Source organism: Protopterus annectens, chromosome 12.part0 (assembly GCF_019279795.1).
Source record: "Protopterus annectens isolate FY-2018-M chromosome 12.part0, PAN1.0, whole genome shotgun sequence".
Taxonomy (NCBI): Eukaryota; Metazoa; Chordata; order Ceratodontiformes; family Protopteridae; genus Protopterus; species Protopterus annectens.
Window position 1 is genome coordinate 978,265,617 of NC_056746.1, and position 21,248 is coordinate 978,286,864.

The window sequence follows — 21,248 nt, forward strand, 5'->3', positions numbered from 1 at the left end:
CACATTACTTACTTCCTCTTTTCTAATAATTTAATATGCACTGTCCATTTGTCCAGCATAGCATATTATATTTCACCCCCGCATAGTCTGTTAACAAAGATGATGGCCAGACCACCCCAGAAAGGTTTATTTACATGAATTAGATGTTTTATTTTATGACTCAGATGTTTTAAAGGTAAATCATTGCTGACAGAGAAATAGTTACTACCTGAACAGCAATATTTACTTTACAAAGGCTTCCTTAACAACAGGTCTTCAGCCCCCAATTAAGGATATTTAGGACCTTAGGTTGAAATTTGTCATTAATGCCAGAGATCACACTGGATGGCAGAACTCTTTGAACTCAAGGCCTACAAATCATATGAAATGACGATGGATGGAGAGGCAGTATTGCCTGATTAAAAAAACAGATAGCTAATGCTGCAACAGATGGGCAGCATTAGAGTTCATAAAGAATGTCTCAACAATTAAACTTAGCTGAAGTACCATTCATATTTTATATATTACAGTGAACCTTCTGCCATTCAGTATAAGAATGTATCAATATTTCCTTTGTTATAAAATTCAGTGACATAATCAGGGTGGTAGGCAGATGCTGCAGCACTGCTGAACAGGCTAAAAACACTTTGTCAAAAACACATCAGTGAAATAGGTATGCAGACCTAAAACCAAGATTTATATAGCATGTGACTTAATTTAAATATACTATCAGAGGGGCATGGAAAAACAAAACTGTGTCAGGTCAAATATGGAAGACATACCAAAGCAATATAAGCACCAAAGGCCTAAGATATTTCTTACAATTGCCGTTTGTGGTTGTTTGCCGGCCCGAATGAACAACTTCCTTCAAATCTAAGTATAAACATATATTGTGGACAACTAAGGACTCAAGGAGTCAGACACCTACCTCAATAAAGTTTAAAAAAATGATGAGCGACTGATTGTCCATCTCCGGATCTGACCACGAACAACAAATGAATGGAATCAAGGTCACGAATCAAGTCACGACTCTTTCCTCTGACAGAACTCTCTTCATAATTTAGCAAGCCAAAAAAAGCAAACAATCAGAGAAAAATTGTTGTTTCAGCAACAGCACCATTTCAAGAAACCAAAAGTACTATGCACTGCTACGCTAGTACTGATGATTTCTCGCTCTCTTTTTCAGAAATGGAACGAGAACCAATCAGTAACCATCCAGCCGTTCACGTCACATATGTGACTGCGGACGTGGCAGTCCGATCCCCTTCCACTTTACTGAGCAGTTTACCACACAGAGTTCTGGGCATCATGCTGATGCAGTTCTCTCCATAATCTGGACTGTTTTTACAGCAGTCCAGATGTATCAAAACCAATAAAAAAAAACATAACTCGATGAGCATGTGCAGTTCGAGTTTTGGGACTATGTGTGTCAGTTGGACTCAGAGCACTGCTGCAAAGCAAAAGTATTTTTATTTTTAATTATGATTTATGAAATGTTCTTTTCTTCACACAGCTGGGGGGCTGCAGTCCTGCAGCCCGATGGCATGAGCTGCCACTGTCTTAATGTTGATAGACAAAATTAGGCAAAGGCAGATGTACAATTTGGACATATTTTCTTTTCTTTTGCTGAATTGTTTATTTTTTGAGATATCACAGTTTGTATTACTAACTGGAATTTTTTTATATATAAAAACATCATTCATATATCTATTTTTCTTAGTTTTTTGAAAACTGATTTGGTATTTTACCAGGACTGAAGCAATTCACTGCATAGATGTTTGACATACTTAAGTACAAACACTGAAGTGTGAAAAAGGATGAAAAGGTATTATTATTATTTACCAGAAATGACCTTGCATCTTGGAGAATTTCCCCTTGCTCTGAGATACAACAGTCATTGAGTTAGGATCTAGAAGTAGTTATAGTATGGGGTCAGAGCCTTCTATCTTGGGGTGCATGGGACAAAGCTCCATTGCATAAAGGGGCAGAGCTTCTATGTTGGAGTACATGGGACAAAACCCCATTGCATAACTTGCTTTTGTAGAGTTAATGCAAGTTTAAAATTTCTCTGTCATATTTAAATACTGCAGAGTGTCACGCAACCATCGTATGACAAACATCATTCACGGAGCTATTTTTCTCAGTATTGTCACACTGCTTTTACTTATACAATTGGCAAACACTCTCAAGAACTTTAAACACTCTTACCTGTTTTTTTTCAGTCTTTGTATTGGAGGACAAATTCTTTGGAGATTTTCATCTTACTGTTTGAACGATGAACTATTTTTTATCAGTCACTTTAGTTCTCCAGGTGATCTTAACTATTTCAAAGCTAATTTTTGTAGTGTCTAGCATAATCTGCTTTCTGTATGGGGATATATTATTTATTTTTCTCTTTGCAATTATTAATACCTGCTGATCAAGTAATAGCTAGGAGAAATATGTTTTCTCTATTATTTTTAAGTTTTCTTACCAATTCTGGTTTGGGTCATATGTGACTCAGTTTAATTAATGATAACATTTCTGTTTTTTTGTTTAAGAGTTATAATATTGTGTCATTCTCTTTCAGAATTTTCAGCTTGTTTCTTCTTTCTTCTTTTTATGTATCTATCTGGGATTATAACTGAAGACATCAGATGTTTCCAGGTTTTTGTGATAGGTGGTTGGAACTGTGTTCGGAAGAATTTGTTAACCTACAGTTGGTGCTTGGAACATATTGTTCTGTTTGAAATTGTTTTCTGTGTAGGATATTTATAATTACTCAGACTCCTTCCTGAGATGTTATTAGTTTGATTTATAACTGGATTGTCAGGGGGAGGGATGTCACTGGTTGTTGATTCTTAATGTGTGTTTTGGTTTATCTTTATCCTAGTATGTCAGGAGTTGTACTTTTTCGATCCATTGCTGTCAAGTTGCATCTGACTCCTATAGTAACCACATGAGCAGCTGTCACCATCCACAGACTATACCGGGCAAGAAGGGAACAGAAATAGATTGCCAGGTCTTTCTACAATATCACATAGACACCACATGCATGCCTATGGATAATATAGAGTCAACAATCCACCTAACCCATGTGTTTGGGATGTGGAAGGAAAAAGTATCAACAGAAACCCACATGAAAACACCTATGACCCTATAAGACATGTAGACTTCACACTGAAGGAGCCCGGCCAAGAAAGAAACTGGGAGACCTCTTACTGTGAGGTAACAATGCTACACATTGCATCACTGTTCTCCACTGTACCTTTTTACCTGGATATAAATTGTGCTCATCATCTGATTGTACATGTCTTGTGGCTCCATTTGTCTTATGTTTCCTTTGTCCTACTAAATTATGTTTCCTGTTTTGTGGAAAAATCATCTAGACCAGTTGGTAACTTTCTCTGTTAGATGCTTTCAGCTCATCACTTTTTAATTTTTGACATTTTTCAGGAGATACATTTTTGGCATGCCAAGGGCATACAGTGCTCAGACAAGAGAAGCCCCAGCTTCATCCAATGCATGACATTTCCTATCAAATTGTCTGCTAGCAAAAAACCTACATGCTTACTGAACAATGGAATTCACAAGACATGGCTAAAAAACATAGTAACTACAGGTACTGATACTTGTGACAAATGTTTAATTCTGTTGTTCCTTATTATATTGATTCTTGGGAATATATCTTCTTCTAATAAACCTGTTTTAATCCTAAAGGAGAACCGCACCCACAGACTCAAAAAACATGTTTAATTATGGTTTGGTGTTTCCTATATTTTACCACTCTGGGACTATTTACAGATTTTTAAATATTTTTATATGTAATTTATGAGTCTGAACACATGGGGCCTAGCATCTTGTAGTGATCCTGATTGTTTAATCTGCCTCTAGGTATCCCACAATGCAGTGCTTGTCTGTAAACAATCACATCATGCAAACCTCTTTTTTCCTAAAGCTCCTGTCACTGATTTTACATGCATTCACTGCTGTCTTTCAGTCAGTTTTAAGTAACATTTCATGCTGTTCAATGACCACTTAAAACACAAACAGTGCAAAGACAGCAGTGTATGCATGTAAAATCAGTGACAGGAGCTTTAGGAAAAAAGAGGTTTGCATGATGTGATTGTTTACAGACAAGCACTGCATTGTGGGATACCTGCCTAGAGGCAGATACTTTCAAAGTGCTTTTTACTGCTGCTTTTTTTTAGAATGGCTAAACTGCAGTCTTTTGTGAACCATAAGTTGTACTACTTTGACTCATCTCCCATCCCCCATTATACCTAACATCCCTAGCTGTCAAAGTGCTAAGGCTGATTTGAGCTGTTGCCTGCTGTGACTGACATAGCCATGGTGGTGCAGCGGTTAACATTTTCACTTCACAGCAAGAGATTCTTCGGTTTGATTCTCGGCTGGAGCACCTTCTGTGTGGAGTCTGCATGTCCTCCCTGCGGTCAACTTGAACTTTAAGGACATGCAGGTAGGTGCATGAGTGTGTGTGTGCCTTCTGTGAAGGGTGGGCACTGAGCTGGCAAACTTGGCACCATAAAAATCCACTGCCAATCAATAGCAGACTGGTAATCTGCTGTGGCGATCCCTAATAGGGAAAATCCGAAAGACTTTTTTTACCTGTAGTGATTGACAGCTCACAGCAGGAGACTTGACTCATGTACCATTTCCTTGTTCTAGCCTTTACTTTCTGCATGGGTAGGGGAAGGACCAGGGAGCTGTGACATCATAGCATGGGTGGGTTTTTAGGACGGTTATGGTGATGTCAGTTTGGGGAGGGAATTGGCCAAAAAACTACCTTTGGCCTTGATGACATCAATGAAGTGGAGACTGCAACAATCTTTTCCAGGGCGGGATAAAAAATTTTTGAAAGTGAAACCAGTACGGTAAGGTACTGCTCTAGTAGAGAGAAACAGTCAATTTAAAATATTTTAAATGCTGTACTGTTGTTTTTTCATAGAAGGGGCTGTAAATCGGGAGAAAAAGGACAGAAAAGTTGAGCATTTAATAACAGAATCCCATTGTTGTCCTTTAAATATTTATACCCCTTGTTGTACTTCAACTTTTTTTCTATCATTAATACCATTACTGCCTGCCATTTTAAAAGCATTATTTCATAACTTTTGGAGAATGGCATATAATGTTAGACCTAGATTAAGACTGGAAATCAAGATACTCCTTTTTTTCCACTTCTCATTGGTTCATAGGTACTTACTAGGCAATTGATTCCTGCGGATCTTCGGAAGTCTAGCCAAAGACTTTCCAAAAGCCATTTCAAAGAAGGTTTTTTTAGCCCTTGTATACAAATTACCTGGTGCCTGAGATTTTAGGTATTAACAATGCGGAGCCAGGTAGATGTTTACATGTTAATCCTTTCCATAATGGAAAAGAGTGCTAAAAAAGGAAGAACTTGCAGTTTCCCAATCCATTTTTTCAGATTATGCTTGAATAGAGTAAGGGATGTATTTTGCTTTATGTGGAGAGGAAGATGATTCCAGAGAAGTGGAATTCTCTGTGATACATATCTATCCCTCCAACTTTTCTATTTATGTTTGAGAAAAGATTAAGCTGTCTTGAGTGGATATTTATCCCAATATTGGACTTTCAGTAATTGTTCTGATGGGTTGAGGTCAGTTGAGGGTCTGTAAGCAAGGCAGATATTGTCACTTACTAACCTGTAGCATACTGATAGGGACAGGGCTTTGAGATGGTCAGTATAGCTTTTTATGGTTTAGGTGCTTGATTTCCTGGTGAGAAAGCATTGTGGTCATTCAAGTTGTGTCAAGTGTTTGGAGAGGTGCTTACCGAAGAGGACATTATACTCAATAATTAGCCTGATAAATGCAGAATGCAGTGAAATGATTACATCCTAGGACATGAATGCCATATATTTACTCTAAAGCTGTGCAATGAAAAAGGACTTTCTTACAGTAGTGGATATACCAGTTAATCATATGACAGCTCATTTTCTACATAGGTTCCCAAGTCCCTAACTACTGGATCAGTTTTAAGGATAGTAACTGGGGATGTCATGCTTGATTAAGGATACTGTCATACATTTTCTGGCATTTAATTTTAGGGCATGGTTTTCACACCAGCTATTTGTTTGAAAATACCTTCTTGGAGTATCTTAGTGTCCTCTGGAAAGTTTATGATCATACCAAGTTTACAGTCATCTGCAAACTTGGTCAGCCATAAACCCTTAATATTAGCTTTGACCTCATCAGAAAAGTAAATGCTACAGATAAGTGGCCCAATGACTGAATTCTCAGTTTGATGCTTTCTGTTTCTATATTTTTTGTCTTCATTTAATCAATTCATGCATGTACCTGTATCCCAAGGAAAAGATTTGACTTTTTCTTCTAATTCACATACTTCATGGCCTTACTTTTGTGACATATGTACACAGTAAAGCATAAATAAAATGAAGATGATAGAACAAAGAGATGTTAGATATGTGGTACACATACATTGATGAAGAAGACACATGGTACAGACAGCAATTCCTCATAAAGATCAACAAAATTATCAGCTGAAACAGAACAAACTATGTAGATTCAGTGTACATACTGCCATTTTCATCAGTTTTCTGTACCTTAAATATTGATTCACAATATGCTGATCAGGATCTACATCAAGGTTAACTTAGTAAGTACCATCTAGTTGATGACAAACACTAACCTGTGGATAGATTTTAACAAATTTATGACTCTAAGTCTTGAACATGAGCTTGAGAAATACTCTGGGGAAACATTTTTGCATGGACAAGGTGGTGAGGTTTTCCTTTGCTCAGAGCCTTGAAGTAATTTGTTAAAATTCTGATAGATAGTTGAACAACTGTACTTCTCCCAGACAAGAGTGTTTAATTAGATGACAATGGCATAAATACAGTGGGGCAAAGAGGGCATCCACCCTAAGAGCAAGATGTCGGGGGAGGCACGATCTGCGGATGCAGATGCAATAGTAGTACCATACCGGCAGTTATAAATGAATGCTGAAACTGTATTTGCAGTCATGGCTGAAGCACTGAAGCATTTCATGTATGATATTATAAATGTAGCAAGCAACATTTATAACAAGCAATTTACTTTTGCTTTAGTTTCCGCACAGAGGAGTGCACAGGGAAATGCACAGGGCACCAGATAACATAGCTACATTTTTTGTTTAATGATTTTTAACTCTTCTGTATGAATGCATGTCTGGACCTTGCACAAATTATTTACTCAGCCACTCTACTTGTTTAATTACTGTATCAGGTACATTTATTTTCTGTGAATTAAAACCAAAGTCCATATTAATCCTCACTCTTTTCCATTTTTTCAGTTCAGCAAGATTCTTTGAGTATTTATGATAATAACTTTTCTGTTTATGCTGCCATTCAATAACTCAGCCATATTCATCTTATTTTCAGGGGCTACTAAGGAATATGAGGCAAGTAGTTCAGCTTTAACCACAAATCAAATGAGGGACCAGAAAAAAAACAGAACTAATAACCGGAAAATATTCCCAGGTGAAACGGACTGCTCAGGAGCCACCAAGCTTTAAGTGAATACAAATTAGCTTTTTGTCAGTAAGACTTCTTCAGAATACAATAAACCCACTGTTCCTCTGTCTCTCTCTCTTTATATATATATATATATATATATATATATATATATATATATATATATATGCACACACACGTGTATGTATATATATATATATATATATATACACACTAATCAGCTGATAGTCTTAATCAAATTTATTTGTGACAAAATGTATTTAACATTTGTTTTACCAGGAAAGTCCGACTTGGAATGAGCCAATTTGCAGTGGAGGCCTGGGGAGAAATGCTCCAGACGTATGTCCTTGTAATGTGGGAGAAACCGAACCACCGGGAGGAAACCCACACAAACGCAGGGAGGACATGCAGACTCAGCACGGAAGGCACCTCCAGCTGAGAATCGAACCAGAGAATCTCTTGCTGGGAGGTAACAATGTTAATTGCTGCACAACTGCACCATCCAAAATGAAAACACCTGAAGTAAAATTTAAAGTACACACCACTAAAATTTTTTTAATATAATAATGTATATACAAACACCAATAGAAGGAATATTTTCTGGTTATTAGTTTAGCTTTAAGATATCTTCCCATTAAATGTGCTGGTGAAAGGTAGACAGACTGGAAATGCATATTTCTGAATTTTAGAACCAAAAGATAGCTATCCAAGTTTGTAGAGTTGTTACATTTCATTATGAAATTGTTTACTGTTTAGACAATACATTCTACATGCCTAGTGTTCTGCGGATCTCTATGAATTCAAGTAATATGTTTAAATTCACACTACTTTACAAAAGTACAGAATTCTTGGCTCACAAATTGCAGGCCACTATCTGGGGTTACCTAATCGGTCATAGCAGGTCCAGCAAAGCTAGAGCTCAGTATCATAACACTGTGATTGTACTCACACTCAGGCATACTACTCTGTAAATTTTGAAAAAAAGTTGGTATGAAAATGATAATGACATCTTTGTAACAAACTAAATCCAAGTACCATATTTATGGAAGGAGATCCAGTACTTCAAGCAGAAACATTTCCAGCTTTTGATTCTGATTGATTTCTGAACATACTGACAAATTCAAATTTTTAGACCATCTGTTCAATCTTCTCAGATATCTTAGGCCAGTAAAAAATATCAGCTGTTCTTCCTTTACATTTGCAGTTGCTCCTAGATGCATCTCCCAGATTTTATGTAACACAGCATCATGCGGATGAGTAGGAATGACAGCCCTGTCACACTGAAACAGTAAGCTTTGTAAACATAAAAACTCATAGTGGTCTTGCTGTACTGATTTAGCATTATCTGGCTAACCATTTGCAGCTGTATCTCACAGGTGCTGCTTTTCCTTTGCTTCTCTTGTAGAGATTCTTAGCTTAGCTGTAGTTTCTTAGTTGTTGTTGTTGTGTCTTTCGGCTTTTCCCGGTTAGGGGTCGCCACAGCGGAACTACAGTCCGCTAAAGATTGGTAGTTGATTTTTTACATGCCGAGTTGCCAGCCCTGACGCACAACCTTCAACGAAGGTACGCCCATTCACACATGTCTCCACGCAGAAGACACTCTAGCTAAGAATCAAACTGGACAGCGTCTTACTGTGAGGTGACAACGCTACCGCAGCACCACCACTGCAGGTTTGCACTCTAGTTTCTTAGTAAATATTGGAAATTATAACATAATCCGCAGAACTTCCAAATCTTTAACAGGTTTTCTTTACATTCTTGCAAATATCACTTGCTATGCATAACAATTTTCATCAGTTTACCTGTTTTGTACTGATCTTGAAGGTCACACTTCTGTTAATTTTGTTAGTTTTGAAGTCTAGCCGTACCTTATGAAGAGACTTTTTGAAAATATTCTGTAGTGAGTTTTGAAAATTGTGTAATGGGCTTGTAGTCTGACAACACAGTGATTGATTAATGATAAATATAACTATTAAAATTCTGACAACCAAATATATAGCTTTTATTTCTTTTTCTGTCTGAGTATAACATGTTTGAACTTCAGTTTCAGCCAATAATGCATATAACACTGGTGCATGTTCCTATGATATTATTGGTCCTAGCCTATGTTGGCTGTGTAGTTCACGTGAAGTCTAAGTGCTTGTGGCACATTATAAAACTTAAAATGTGCCTCAGTAACTAGTTTTTATAGCATCTTGAAACTCCCATCTTATTCCTATATCCAGAGCAATGCAACACCATGGTGTAGTAAAATTTCCTCAGTAGCACTACAATAATCTAACACACTTGAAATGAAACTAGAAAAATATTACAAAATACTAAGGTGACATGCTGTGGTGGTTATGCATATTTACTATGGCATTTGTCAATCAGAATCTGGTCTGAGACTTTCACAAGTCAAAACATGTTCAATATGGCAGAAATTGGATACATGAATATGAGTAACTTTTATTCATTTTCAGACCTTTTTGCCTCTGTCCAGCAACTTGATAGATTTTCTGAGTAAAAATTCCTTTTGAGCAGCTCCCCAAACAAAAACATTTTCACTCATATTGACCATTCCTGGTAACCCTTCAATAATTTCAGCTACTGCTCTTTGAAGCCCTACTGAGTAGGATGAAATTCCAAAAAGCTCTCATAGAAACTATTTCTATCCAGAGGGGTATTAAATGTCTGATTATTTGAACTACCTTCATTTAGACTAATTTGACAAAACTCCTGGTTAACATTGGGCAAATAGGACAGCTTAGCATTAGGTTTGGTTGCAACTGCATTTTCAGTTGCTTTAAGTGGATTACATTTCCTTTTAATCCATCTGTTGAAGTTGTGAGGGTCTATACATATTCTAAACTTCTCTTGCTTCAAAAATATTATTTTGCTAGTCTCACATTCAGTCAGTTCTACTTTTAAGATTTACATGCACAACTTTCATACACTTCAGCTTATGGATTTCAGTACTAATGGGACTCTTCCTGGAGCACATATAACTGTTACAAACTCAGGTGAAATTTGAATTTAGTTCTCCCCTAGCAAACAGCCCAGACTAATGATTAAGTCAGATTAGCCCTGTAAGATATCATCAGCAACCTGATACTTGTGTTTCTTGACCTCAGTGAAACACTCATAATAGTATTCCTGTTTTTCACATTTCCTAGCTGTGTTAGCAATTTTAATAACGTTCTTTCAAAACTAGTTTATTGTAAAAATCATGCATACTGCCACTGCTTTTAGCTTTGTAAGCTCTCTGTGACTGAGTACATTTGAGTACATATGACTACAACAGATGGACCTGAACTTATGACATAAATAGAACATGCTGGAGAGACTGTGTCTCAAAGAATCCCTGCACAATGGAATAAGCCCCTCATCTACGTGAAGCAGAGTTCATCCCTGACCCTGTTCAAACAAAACCTTGTTCATTCAATGGAAAATCACAACCCCCCCCCCAATCTGGCCCCCATGTCTCTAATGGACAGAGAATTACAGTAAGTAAATCAATCCCCAACTAACATAACCCCCACACACAAATAACCCTTAGTTACCTCTTTACTAACATACCCCACCATATAGGTGTTTAAGGAACTTGGGGGCAAAACTAGGTTGGGTTGCATGGCTAGGCTTGTAACGTCCCTGGTGGTTATTAGCATATTATAAATCTATGAACCTCTTTGCAAAGGGCTTCATAAATGTGTTTGCTGTCTTTGTGACCCTTATGAATGTTCTTACTTCTAGCCCTTTCAGTTACATCACACCGACAATACTGACCGCCATTGTTCATGTTTTTTTTTTATATATCTGTAAATTATTCTGGAGCCGTGCAGTATGACTTTTTTAATCATAGCTTCTTTAAGTTTATCTGAAGGATACTGCCTGCAACATTAACATGTTTTATAGCTGTACTCTCAATTAAGAAAAACCTGACCCAGTAGCTTCAGTTTATGCTTAGAATATGTCATACTACCATGTAGATTCAGTGATTTCATCATAGATTCTGGCAATATATATTACATTCCCAGTATTGAACGTAATGTTCTTTCTGTGATCACAATTTTTTTCTGACCAAATATCATCATTAGAGCTATAAAATATATTTTAGTATTACTCCATTACTTTACTTGTAATACTTATAAATCTTGCTGGTATAACTTCCACATATTCTACAAAGTCAATCAATGACTGTGCAATATAGTTTCCTATGTCAGTAGCCATATTGCTTGCTCTGAATGTGGATACCAAAATGCTCAATTTTCAAAAGATGAATTATTGGATAAAATCAACAGTAACCTTAACATTTTTTTTATTTTCATTTCTTTTAATCATTTTGAGCTTCGGTTCTCCCTTATTTTCACTTCAGCTTTTAATTTGCGTGCTTGCAGTTTATCAGCTATAGTTTAGAGATGAATTTTTAAAAGGTCACTCACTTTACACAGATTTACCTATCGGGCATTTATTTTCTTTTGTAGACATCATCTGTTTTTCTTCAGACAATCTTTACTTTTTTGATTTTTTTGTGGACAAACACCACTTTTCTTACTTTTGGCCTTCAACTCAACCTGCATCCCTGCCATTGCCCTGACTTTCCCTAACCAAACAGATCTCCAATTCTTATAATCTCCTATTCCTCAATGTTTTACAAAGTTCAAACCATTAAAGTGTGCACCACTAAAGTGTGCACCACACCAAGGCACACTATACACTAAGGGTGGAAGTCTTTAGGTGGTAATGACATCCACAAACATACTTACTTAGAGTTCTGCAGGAAGACAGAACTCATTACCAGCTCATTGGTGGTATATGTAGAAAGACAGCAAATTAAATGATCATCAATAAAATCAGAAGAGTAATGAATGCAAGTATTGAAAAAGGAAAAGTTAATTCTGATAATTCCAGTAGCTGGAAAAAATCACTGATTTTGACAGCAGTCGTGTGTGGAAACACTTGAAGATTCAGAGAGATGCAACCAACTGTTATGCCTATTAAAGAGACACAAAGAAGCTTGAGCCAACAGCATTGGTTCTGGAAGCCATGGTTTGAGACCAACATCAGAGATGCCTGGGAAAATGTTCACCAATATGTAGACCAAATGAAGGTAAGAATATAATTGTTGAATATGTACTCGTGAAGGAAGACCATATTCTCAGAATAGCAGAGAATGGGGAAGTATTAATATCAGGGAGGGTGTAATATACCAGATAGATGTTAAATGTCATTCTTTGAATATAGCACCAAGTACAAGTAAGCACATTGAAGCAGGCCTCTGACAAGTGGTACTAGAGCTTATTTAAATCAAAAAAGAGTTAAAAAAGAATACTTTTATACTTGGTTTTCTCAGATTCAGAAGGAGAGATTTCAAAACTGAAAATGGGTAAATATTTATGGAAGTGATCATGCAACGACGTGGTTTACAATCAATAGAACTAAAGAGTAATATCAAACAAAACACATAATTCTGAATTAACACAAATTTTACTGTGACACTAAAAAGTTTGGCAAAATACAATGAAGGTAGTAAAGATCGATAGTGGCAATAAAACCTGTCATCATAGAAACAAGTCACAGATCAAAGAGAAAGAAAAGAGAGTCCTCCGATTGTTCCCTTTGTCATTATTAGATTTTACTTCTTTGAAACTATGTCACTAAGTAGGTTTTCTAACAGTGTGAGGCAGCTAATATATTTTTCATTTGGCAGTTGGTATAGAGAGTTAAGGCTGCGAGCTGTAGTTCCTGTGATACAGGATTTGATCCCCTCGACCTTCATTTGCCTACATTGTGACCTTGATCAAGTCATTTAAACAGACATTGCTCCTAGGTCACCCCTGAGCCTATCTGTTAAACAAATGAGTATTCTTTCTCTTCTTATTATTAGTGACTTGCATTTACCTAACTTCAGAGCAGACTTTAACATGGGCGACCGCGGTGGTGCAGCAGTTAGTGTTGCTGCCTCAAAGCAAGAGGTTCTCCGGTTCGATCCTCGGCTGGGGTGCCTTCTGTCCGGAGTTTGCATGTCCTTCCTGTGGTCATGTGGGTTTCCTCCCACATCCCAAAGACATGCTGTAGGTGGATTGGACACTCCAAATTGGTCCTAGGTGCGAGTGTGTGTCTGCCTTCTGTGGAAGGTTGGGTGCCGGGCTGGCAACTCAACACCATAAAACTCCACTGCCAATCATGAGAGGACAGGTGATCTGTTGTGGCAACCCCCAACCGGGAAAAGCCAGAAGAAGAAGAGCAGACTTTAACATATCAATTAGGTGTGAGGGCAAAACCCTCGGCCCCCAACACAAAGCCCTTTGATAATGTGAAGCAAAACAAATGTAAGTTGTAGAAATGCATTCACTAACAGTTGATTTCAGCAATAAGTAATTCAATAAAGTACTAACAGGGACAGCAGTTTCACCGAAGACAGTGCTGATGAACTCAAACTGCTCTAGCATTAAAAGCCATTGTGATTCTTAGATGATGTCATATCAGAGGTCATGAAAAAACATATAGCATTTAAGAAATATAAGGAAATAAGAAAGAAGACAAATGGAAATACAAGTTAGGGCACAAATTATGGAAAACAGAAAAGGAAAGGCATAAAACTATGAAAGGCTGCATATTTCAGTCAAATAAGGAAAAAAAAACATTTTATAGATAAAAAAGAGAGTAATGAAGGACGAAAGGAAAGACAATAAAACTTAAAAAAACTGGACTTAAGATGGTGAGGAACAGATACGGAAAAAGCAGAGCTACCAAATGAATATATTTTATTACTTTTATGGTGAAATAAATGGGGGATTTAACATATACAGTCAGTAGAGGTAATGAGGGAAATGACACTGATTTCTAATCCATTCAGAAATAAATAAATAATGAGGAATGAACTTGAAGTGCTAAAAGTGGGTAAGCAGTAAACCTTGATGGACCTGACATGGAATTATTAAAGAACTGATAGGAGAACTCAGAAGGGCAGTTTAGTGCTGAGGACTGAGGCTATGATCTGCTAACAAGCTTCATTATGTAGTCTTGGATTTTGTTCTCTCAGTCTCTGCTTACCCACTGTGTGATTCTAAGCAAGTTGCTTATCCAGACTATTCTTCCTGGGTAACTTCAGTTTTTTTGAGCCCTGCTAGGTTATTGGGCAATTCCATTAACTTATGCTAAATTCTATGAATTGCAGAGTGTACTGCTGCCAAAAAATGCACATTTGTATTTTTTATTTTGATTTCTCCTAAATCCAATTTGTCTTGTAGCTCCAGGGTTCAGTTCTGATCTTGAGTCACTGTGTGTGTGGAGTTTACATGGTTTCTTTCTGTCTGCAAGGCTTTTCTTCAGTTAGTCCATTTTATCTTACCACCAAAGATGTACTTATTGATTTGTTACTAAAGTGTGTGTGTGTGTGCGCGCGCGCACATATGGATATTTCATTTACCATTCCTCTTGTGACTCACATCATGACAGAAATGGGTCCCAGATGACATGCCTGGATAGCAAATGAATAAATTAAACTTTGATAGAGGCCATCTAAATTAATTAAATCTCCTCAGCTTTTTGTCTAATCGACAAAGTAGCTTATAACAATTTCACAGTGGTATTTCATTTCTAGTAAAATTTATGACTCATGTTCTGCAAATATTGTATACCTCGTACTTGTCTATTCCTTAAAGTAATACCTCCATTCTAAATTTGTTTTATCTAAACATATTATAACTGTCAAAGTTCAGAGACATAAAATGGCTATCTTCAAACAGAATACCAAATTGCATAACTCAAGCAACTGCTATTATCAGAAGCTTTAATAAAACCTTAGACTATGACTCAACTTTTGGAAGAAATATTTCCTTACCCTTTTCAGCCACTAAAGTTTGCCCTACAGAAATACAAACACATGCTCTACTGATGACAGCAGTTTTGCACTTTTAAACTAAAGTTACATGTTTTATGCTTTCCAGGTGTTTGGTGCTTGAATAACTGATCTTTTTTTATTTATAGTGCAGCTTTTTGAAGGCAGTGTAACAGACAAGCTTTCAGATAAGCTATTTTTATCTGCTGCATCAGCAGACTGAACTCACTCTTGCATATAACATTGACTCATTAGCTCTCAAAACTTTTATACTGTATCATCATTGTAAATAGAGATATGCTTGCCTAAAAAGTGACATTAAGACGTCAATGACTATTTCAGATTTAGACATTAGCAGAATGATTAATCTTTTATTTATTTTATGCTAGCATGAACCCAAAGTTTCAACAACTTGCCTTCTGCTTTGTCACAGCTCTTATTAAATATTTAGATTGTTTGTCTGTCTCTCTGGGCAGCAGAAAACCTTCAGAAAATACACATCAATTGCACTCAATTTTCAGAAATTGGAATGTGGTGTGTTATTGGTAGTGTTCCCAGGCCTTTTAAGAACATCAAATGTCCTCATGTGTAATCCCCATCAGTAGGAAGTAGCATATCTCAAATTGCAATGGTTTCTATTTTGTAGCCTTAAAACTACATTTTTATTTCTATTCTTCTGGCAAAATTACATTTATTGTCCTTATCTGTAGACTTCAGAGGCAGTATTCATCATCCTATGATAAGAGTATTTAGCTTAATTTTTGTTTATAAAACAGTGGCATGCTCCTTAATCTGTTTTCTGCTGGATAATAGCCTTCATGGAAACACTCCAAGAAATAAATACGTTTTTGCCAGTTTCTGTCATTGGCTACCCTATCAGATTAATTATAAACAACTGAGTTCACTTATTTGTTATCAAAATCTGTTCTGTATTGCCCAAATACACATGTTGAGCATGTTCACAAAAGCAGATGTGCTGACCATATCAAACATCCGGGGGGGGGGGGGGTTATCTCAGTGCACATAAATGAAGTGCAAATGGAACAGTTCCAAGAAGCACCAACAGTGATTCACTCAGCTGACTGAATAATTCATAAACCCTAAACAAATGAAGACATACTATACATCAGATGTAATGATCATCTGGCATAAATTACAGAAAGCAAGATCTCTACATATAATGCAGGGAAAATCACAATGTAAACAGACGGCAGAATGTCAGGGCAGCTTGGATAGAAGTTCAAGACTTGTCAATGGGAATATAGAGAAAACAGTGTCCCCCTTTCCTTCCTCCCTTTCTTTCTTTTTTCTTACGTTTTTATAACCCATGAGCCTAAACAACAACCCACCTGATACGGATTGTGTCCATTCATTCCACTTAGGGTGAGAACTGGTTGTAGGAGGTCATTTCCATGCAACCAACAGGAAGGTTTGCTTGCTGTAACTGCCCTAAGGTACATGAGTCCCATAATGCCTACACCTGGTTGCATTTATGCATATTCATATCTACCTGCTCCAGTAACAGCTTAAAAGCAAGGTACATGGTGGGAGCACATCCCAGTCATTTTAACTAACTTGCTGAGATATTCAGCCTCTGTGAGATCACAAAGTTGCCTACATCCTCCCAGGATGAGTGAGATGATGATGGTCACTTAGTTCCAGTTTTCATAGCTGGTTCCTCCATCACCTAGGTTACTAGTCATTTCAGAGTCATATGCATCATTCAGAGTTTATTTGTGCCACAGAGCTGACCAAGAGAAGTAATCTTAAGAACATTATCTGACAGGTCAGTAGCTACATGGACAACAGAGATTCAGAATGTTACCCAAGCATAAAAACAAATCAGTGCAAATGCAAAATGACAGGAACATGTTAAAAAACAGAGACAGCTATTAAACACCACCAGAAACTGCTCTGTGACAATTAGTGGAGTCAGTAAAGAGACATGGCTAGATAGCAACACAAAGCAATGTGAAAATGGAAAACAGCATAGGCAGTCAACTTCACAGCATTAATGTCAGGAAAGAAAAATGTGCTTATAGATATAGTGCAGTGCTATTGTTTCATATGCTAACCAGGTGATGCTCAAGATACTACAAGTTGGACTCTGACAATATATGGATCGGGAACTGCCAGATGTATAAAACTGGTTTTAGAACAAACAGAGGTATCAAAGATCAAACTGCCAACATCTTAGGATCATAGAATCATAGGAGGTTACTAGGATAATGGCCCTGGGGCCCTTACAAGCCTAGCCAAGAGTTTATCTCCAAAAAAGAAACCTCAGTCAGCACCAGTCACCCCTGTCAATGAGGGACAAAGGTGGAAACCATGGGACAAATTTGTGGTTTTCCATCCACTCATCATGGTTGCGCTCGCAGAGGGTCAGCGAGCTACTCTGTTTGACGTGTATGGGAAGTCTATTCCAGAGACAAGGCAGCCTCTCGGAGACAAACCTGTCTCTCCAGCAGGTTTTGCTGATGTCGCATAGTTGATTTAGCCTATCAAGCGGGTAATGCACAAGGAGTTAGACTTACGGATATGGAGCATGTCTAGTAGGGCAGGGTCCAATATTGCCTTGTAGGCGAGACACAGATCACCTCTGAGCAACCCGTATGATATCGAGTAAAGTGATAGTGATTTCAGCCTGTCCGCTTAAGACAGGTGTTGGAAGCCATGGATTCCCTTTGTGAGGTATTTCTGTGGCCTTTCCAGTTGGTGCAGGTGTTTGGAGAGGTACATACCAAACGGGGTGTTATACTTAATTATAGGTCTAATGAGGGAAGAGTACAGAGAGGTAATAACCTCCTTTATTCTGGATGCAAGCTCTTTACTTATGAGATGAACCAAGTAAAAGGCTTTTCTGACCACTTCTGCCACATGATGGTTGAATGTGAGATTCTTGTTAACCTGAGTACCCAGGTCTCTCACCACGGGTTGTGTGCTTAGTGGGTTGCCGTTGATATGGTAATCAGTTGGAGTCATGTTTTTGCCGAATGGTATGATAATACATTTTTTGCATCCAACTTAAGGCCATAACTTTGGCACCAGTTATTTGTAGCTGTGAGACCCTCTTGCAGTATGTTAATGTCATTTGGGAAGTCAATGACAGCACCCAACTTACAGTCATCTGCAAACTAGCACTGAGCAACATTTTATCATCTCCAAGAATGATGTCACAACACGAACAGAAGATGACTGACTTTTAAAATTGGCACAGTTTCTGGTGTCATTCTAAGGGGGTGCAATATTTGTTAGCATAGAAGGAGATGGTCAAAAGACCACACTGCTTTGCCAGGGATGGTCTGCACCTCTCCCCTCTAGGCTTTCAAATATTAGCTAAAACATGGTCTTCCTCCATAGTGTCTTTTTTAGGCAATGCCAAACTGAAAGTACTTCCAACATAGCAAATCAAAACCAATAAAATTTTAAGGTATTACTGCTCAATGCTAGGAGCCTAAACAAAAAACTCCACTTCTTGGAAGCTCTCTTTACCTCAGAGAATGTTGATGTCTGTGCGGTCTCAGTGACGTGGTTTAAAGCCACGGACGGCTCACCAACAGTGCAAGGTTATAATGCCTTCCACATATTTAGACCAGCAATTTCACAGGCAGGGACTAAAGATGGAGGTGTCTCTATTTACTTCAAAAATAAATATACTTCAAGGCTGGTCAAACAGGACAATGCACTTGAGCTGCTCCATGTTTAAATCACCATAGGTAAAATCCAGTGCCATTTCCTTGCAAGCTATAGGTCGCCTCTATGACCCAGAAAATCCATACCATGTATTTAAACTTATTAGAAACACTAACCATCCAACCCAATACCATATTCATGGGTGACTTTAATTACCCCACTATTAACTGGGAATCCTATATGACATCAAACACACATACACAGAGATTCCTGGATTTTGTAAACACAAACTCCCGGGACCAGATAGTCAATACACCAACCAGGGGTGCAACCATACTGGATCTGGTCCTGACTAATATGGGAAAGGGCTGCACACCCCCTATTATAATGCCTTCCCTGGTAAGGTCAGACCACAAAATGGTCTCCTTTGAAGTAAAAATAAAACCTGGACTCCCAGCTAAACCTGGAATATTCAGGAATTATTCTAAGGCTAACCTGGTATTAAGTGAGAACCTGGAAAAATGTCAAGCCCTTATAAACCCTGAGAACACTTCTGTCTATGCAGAACTGTACACAGAAACCCTGTAAAAGCATGTTAATAGCTGCATAGAGGCAGCTGTACCCACTTGGAAGAAGTACAGAACTAACAAAAAATAAGCTACCCTGGTGGAATCACAAAATCAATCAGATGTTTAACAGGAGGAAGAAAATTATGGCAAAAATTAGGAGGTGCAGCACCCAACAGGATAAAAGCATTCTCATCAAACTAAACAAACAACTCAGAGGAGAAATAAAGTCTGCCAAAGCCAAATTTGAGGTAAGCTTGGCCTCCCAGGCCAAGGGCAACCACAAAGCATTCTTTAGCTATGTCTGCAACCTCAAAGGTAATACACAATTGTCTCTCCCCCTCAACATTCCCTCGGGAAATATCATCAAATATAACTCCCCCTACTATCACTAGGGAACACATCCTTAGTGCTCTCTCTAAGACCAAGAACACTGCGTCAGTGGGCCCAGGCAATATAGCAGGATGCTTATAAATAGCATGAAACATGACCTATCAGGGCCTCTGGAATTACTATTTAACTGTAGCCTCCAAACAGACTTCATGCCTCATGAATAGAGAAAGGCAACAGTCATCCCTCTGCACAAAGGTGGGCCATCTGCAGACCCTGGAAACTACAGACCCATAAGTTTCACTAGTCTTGTATGTAAAACCATGGAAAGAATTACCATGGAGATGATCAATAGAGATATAGTAAACCTCCAGACACTGGAACCAACCCAGTTTGGTTTTGTCAAGGGCAGATCATGGCTACTCAACCTGGTGGACTTCTTTGAGAAGGTCACCAAAGCGATGGATGAGGACAAAATTGTTCACACTGCCTACCTTGACCTGGCCAAGGCATTTGACATAATACCCCACTCGGGCATTGTTGACAAACTCAAGAGGTTGAGTACAAACCTGTATGTCACCCGGTGGATAGCCAACTGGCTCACAGACAGGATCCAGGAAGTTAGAATTGGGGAGTCCCCCTCTACAAAGAGGCCAGTCACAAGTGGAGTCCCTCAGGGATCAGTCCATGGACCGTGCCTTTTTGGTATTTACTTCTCAGAAGTCAAGGCCAATGTCAGTGGTCTCTGGCTGACTAAATTTACAGATAATTGCAAATTAGGAGCTGTCAATGAATCTCATACTGACACAAATGTTCTCCAGGAGAGGTTGACACAGACAAACAACTGGTGTCAGAGCCATGAACTAAAACTAAATGTCAAAAAATGCATAATAGTATTCAACAGCACACCCCTTAGAGCTGACCCAGTAGTCAGGGACTTAGGGACACACACAGATAGTAATCTAGCCTTTGATCATCACGTGTCTACAGTGGTGAGGAAATTATTCTATGTTGCACAATTTATAAACAAAGGTATGGCATCTAAGTCCAAGGAAGTCATTATTTCACTGAATTTGGCATTCATCAGACCTATCATTGAGTACAATGCCCCCTTTGGTATGTACCTAACCAGGCATATTCAACAACTGAAACGTCCACAGAGGTTGCTCACTAAAAGAATAGATGGCATAAGTAATATGTCCTATGCTGACTGCCTCAAGGCTCTATCCCTGTATTCTGTTTCCTACAGGCTTTTGAGGGGAGATCTATGCCTAGCAATACAGGGCATTGTCAGACCCCACTCTGATGGAACTCCTGCATATCTGCAAAACAAAGAGTAACAGAATTACCCATTTTAAATACTTAAACCTTGCCTGTGATATAAATAGGACCTGCTGGAGAGATAGGCTCCCCATTCATGTGA